The sequence below is a fragment of the Schistocerca americana genome, chromosome 3 (assembly GCF_021461395.2).
Source record: "Schistocerca americana isolate TAMUIC-IGC-003095 chromosome 3, iqSchAmer2.1, whole genome shotgun sequence".
NCBI classification, from domain to species: Eukaryota; Metazoa; Arthropoda; class Insecta; order Orthoptera; family Acrididae; genus Schistocerca; species Schistocerca americana.
In genome coordinates this window covers 591,700,418-591,705,417 of record NC_060121.1, presented here as the reverse complement: position 1 = coordinate 591,705,417, position 5,000 = coordinate 591,700,418, and the positions used below count along the sequence as shown (strand labels likewise).

The following is a 5,000-nucleotide window of genomic DNA, read 5'->3' as shown; positions in this document are numbered from 1 at the left end:
GAATCTGACAACACTACGTCCGCCATGTCGAGCGCACCGCAAAACATACTGCCATCTGTAGGTCTCCCGCAACATGACCTCCTGCAACGACGATACCGTCATCTATGAGACGCCAAGCCGACTAAGACAGCCATGGGCCCACAGTGCCCTTCTTTCGACCCCACCCACAAAGCCTGCATCCTCTGTCGACAACAGCACCCCAACGCCAGCGCCTCTGCCGCACGAAGTCGTGGACCGGCAATCACTCCACCTGCACCCGTTCGTTCCCCACCCCAACCGCCCAACTCGCAACTCCAGCGGATGAACGGCGGACTTTGCTCGCACTCGCAATGTGCAATCCACCCCTATAACGTGCGTTTCATGAAGAGTTATGTCCAATATGCGACATTCCCGCTGTCCATATACATGAGCTGCGAGCTGTACCACGTACGAGCTACAGACGCGATCGCGTTGCTCTCTGTACGAATGCAGATGCTCAGCGGCAGCTAGGAGGCGCTCCATCCATGTCGGTACCGGTGAGCGTTGCACTCGCAGTCGCAAAAACGTACGGCAAGTATATTACTCGGAAGAGTCAATGACAGTCCAAGCCCCCCTGCGTGGGAAGAGTCTTCCTAGGCCATGACCCACCGGAAGGGCGCAGCGTCCCCCACCCCAGACATGTGACGTCACACTATCGGTATTGACGACTAGACTGATTCCTTATAATCATTTGCCATACACCGGTGGAAGCTGCCGAGACGAGTAACTACATAGCGGGCTCGCCGTGTCACTAATGTACAGAGATACAATAGTTTCGACTGGAACCGGATTAAACGTATACACGGCGCTGATTAGTAATAGATAGAGCCATCAGAATACAGATAATGTATACAACTGTCCGTATACATGCTGAAAGACTCTGCTCACAATCACACGTCAGCCAGACACTCTTATCACGCACTACTCTCTGCCTGTAACAGGCACACAGACAATATGTAAGCACCAGCATGGAACAACACCCAGTGCATCCTCTCTGCCACATTAGACAATCCACACTATCATAACCAGACCGGGAGGTCCACTCGGAAAACAGAATATCCCACCCTTCCGACAACCACCATTGCTCAGCTAAGCCACCAACACCCACACATGTCCTACACAGGGGTGCACCCAACATCACAATACTGCCTCCTGTCACACCACAAAAACAATGGCAGGAATGAAAGACACAGGTCTGCCACAAGCATGGAATCAGAGCGCCGCCTGTCATGAGCCAAAGGTGCACCCTGACGTGCCAAATCAGATGATGCCGCAGTCATTTACTTACGATAATCACAATCAACAAACCGGCCCCCCCCCCCAAAACACCTTTCCTTACAACAATGTGTACCTTAACCTAACCCGTATTGTGCCTTAACCTAACCCGTATTGTGCCTTAACCTAACCCGTATTGTGCCTTAACCTAACCCGTATTGTGCCTTAACCTAACCCGTATTGTGCCTTAACCTAACCCGTATTGTGCCTTAACCTAACCCGTATTGTGCCTTAACCTAACCCGTATTGTGCCTTAACCTAACCCGTATTGTGCCTTAACCTAACCCGTATTGTGCCTTAACCTAACCCGTATTGTGCCTTAACCTAACCCGTATTGTGCCTTAACCTAACCCGTATTGTGCCTTAACCTAACCCGTATTGTGCCTTAACCTAACCCGTATTGTGCCTTAACCTAACCCGTGTTGTGCCTTAACCTAACCCGTGTTGTGCCTTAACCTAACCCGTGTTGTGCCTTAACCTAACCCGTATTGTGCCTTAACCTAACCCGTGTTGTGCCTTAACCTAACCCGTGTTGTACCTTAACCTAACCCGTGTTGTACCTTAACCTAACCCGTGTTGTACCTTAACCTAACCCGTGTTGTACCTTAACCTAACCCGTGTTGTACCTTAACCTAACCCGTGTTGTACCTTAACCTAACCCGTGTTGTACCTTAACCTAACCCGTGTTGTACCTTAACCTAACCCGTGTTGTGCCTTAACCTAACCTATGTTGCGCCTTAACCTAACCTATGTTGCGCCTTAACCTAACCTATGTTGCGCCTTAACCTAACCTATGTTGCGCCTTAACCTAACCCATATTGTACCTTAACCTAACCCATATTGTACCTTAACCTAACCCATATTGTACCTTAACCTAACCCATGTTGCGCCTTAACCTAACCCATGTTGCGCCTTAACCTAACCTATGTTGCGCCTTAACCTAACCCATGTTGCGCCTTAACCTAACCCATGTTGCGCCTTAACCTAACCCATGTTGCGCCTTAACCTAACCCATGTTGCGCCTTAACCTAACCCATGTTGCGCCTTAACCTAACCCATGTTGCGCCTTAACCTAACCCATGTTGCGCCTTAACCTAACCCATGTTGCGCCTTAACCTAACCCATGTTGCGCCTTAACCTAACCCATGTTGCGCCTTAACCTAACCCATGTTGCGCCTTAACTTAACCCATGTTGCGCCTTAACCTAACCCATGTTGCGCCTCAGCCTAACCTATGTTGCGCCTCAACCTAACCTATGTTGCGCCTCAACCCAACACACGTTGGGCCTCAACCCAACACACGTTGGGCCTTAACCCAACACACGTTGGGCCTTAACCCAACACACGTTGGGCCTTAACCCAACACACGTTGGGCCTTAACCCAACACACGTTGGGCCTTAACCCAACACACGTTGGGCCTTAACCCAACACACGTTGGGCCTTAACCCAACACACGTTGGGCCTTAACCCAACACACGTTGGGCCTTAACCCAACACACGTTGGGCCTTAACCCAACACACGTTGGGCCTTAACCCAACACACGTTGGGCCTTAACCCAACACACGTTGGGCCTTAACCCAACACACGTTGGGCCTTAACCCAACACACGTTGGGCCTTAACCCAACACACGTTGGGCCTTAACCCAACACACGTTGGGCCTTAACCCAACACACGTTGGGCCTTAACCCAACACACGTTGGGCCTTAACCTGCTCTGTAATTGTCATACGACGCGTTAAATTAGTGTAGTGTTGCCTAACTGCAACCCCCGCAATATAGTTTGCTACTCGCACTGCCCGGTCCCCAGAGTATCGCTTCATGTGAAGCACCTTGCAGCTATACACTGTAATGCGGATGGCAGTAGGACGTACATGCTCAATGCCCTTCGCAGTTGTTCATTGGCATTCGCATGGCGAAGCACAGCCTACGTTGTGGTACGGCTTGTGTCAACTGTCCGCTGATGTTGTACGTCCAAATCACACACTGTACTGCACATTGGTCCTCATGTACTGAATGATACATCGTGGTACATGTGTGACCGTACCACGACTGCGCCAACAACGGCGAACCATACGGTCCAAATATTGTGCACTCAGCTACGTGTCGTCTCCCTATAAGAGCTGGATTGCAGTATGGTATGCCGTGGATGGCGATCAGCATGAGCCGTCTGTTGATGTAGTGGCGCGTGTTGTCAGACGTAGTCGTCTCCTCTCACACACCGTGATAGCATGGTGCACTGCGTTCCACATCTGCGACATGCGACAGAGGCCGGTTGACAGTCGTTCGCGCAATGGACATCGCATACGTACGGGGGCCACCTTCCACGTGTTCGCGAAGCGTGCACATGTTGTTGCGTGTATGTGGGCAGACATAGTGTGTCGTGACACCTGACACAGGCATGCAACAATCGTTGAATTTGCAAATGGCGATGGACGTCTACGTTTGCTGGTGACGTTACGCAAATGAACAACTGGTAAACCGTTGTGGTGCGGTTGTTCTCGCTAGAGGTGAATCAGTGATGGCGACGATCGGTTGAGCTACCAACCGGTTGTTTCAGCGATACCCACCATGCCCACGAACGTGAATGGCATGTGGGTGTGAAGCGATACGCGGCGGTGGCTGGGTGGGACCGTCCCCGGCCGGTGAGGGGGGGCCTCCCGGCGTGCTGGCCGCGCGGTGCGTGGGCGCACGCGCTACAGCCGGCTGGTGGGGGCGGCCAGTGGCAGGCGCGCCGGCCGACGGAGGCGGCAGGCGGCGCAGCTGCGCGCCGGCGCACCCTGCACGCGGCGCCGTGCGGCCAAAGTAGGTCCTCGCGGGCCCGGTGCGAAGCGCGGTGGACATCTGCAGTGTGCTGGTCCGATTGAGGACTGTGTGCGCTGAGGATGCGCCGCCGCCCGGCGCTCGGCGCCGCGACGCCGTCTGCTGCTCGGTCGCCTCTGCGGTTCTCGCAGGTGGATTGTATCGCAGCTGTGCGGACGTGTTGGCGCGTGCGCTGTGCTGGGAGAGTTCGCTTCGGCACCCAAGTGGGGCTTTTGTCCTTCTGTGGCGCTGGCGTTGGAGCTGCCGGCCACCGTAGGTGGCGCGTGTTGTCTCCCGCCGGCAATGCCACGACAGCACGCTCCCGGGCCTCTGTCGGCAGCGGCAAGCTCAGTTGGGAGCACGGGTGGTCGCACCTAAAGCGTCTACTCGCCAAACTCCGGGCGATTGCGCCACTCTCGAACCCGACCAAGTACTTAGGACGGCGCCGCGCGCCGCCGGGACCTGAGAGGGTTTCGAGGTGTATTGTGCAGGGGAGCTCAGCCTCCTCCTGTTTGCAGAATAATTGAGCGGACGCTTGCGTGTTCGCGCGGGCCCCCGGGACACACTCCCGGGCGGCCGGCTGCTCAGCTCTAGTTGACGCAGCTCCCTGGTTGATCCTGCCAGTAGTCATATGCTTGTCTCAAAGATTAAGCCATGCATGTCTCAGTACAAGCCGCATTAAGGTGAAACCGCGAATGGCTCATTAAATCAGTTATGGTTCCTTAGATCGTACCCGCGTTACTTGGATAACTGTGGTAATTCTAGAGCTAATACATGCAAACAGAGTCCCGACCAGAGATGGAAGGGACGCTTTTATTAGATCAAAACCAATCGGTCGGCTCGTCCGGTCCGTTTGCCTTGGTGACTCTGAATAACTTTGGGCTGATCGCACGGTCCTCGTACCGGC

General features: G+C 54.0%; 1 non-coding gene across 1 annotated transcript in view; it reads left to right on the top strand.

The window, feature by feature from the left end:
• Nucleotides 1–4,697: 4,697 nt before the first annotated feature.
• The window catches only part of LOC124608832, a 1,910-nt gene continuing 1,607 nt past the window's right edge, over nucleotides 4,698–5,000 (top strand). The window contains exon 1 of the ribosomal RNA XR_006979392.1: nucleotides 4,698–5,000. This exon is cut by the window's right edge and continues 1,607 nt beyond it. This is a non-coding gene — a ribosomal RNA (small subunit ribosomal RNA).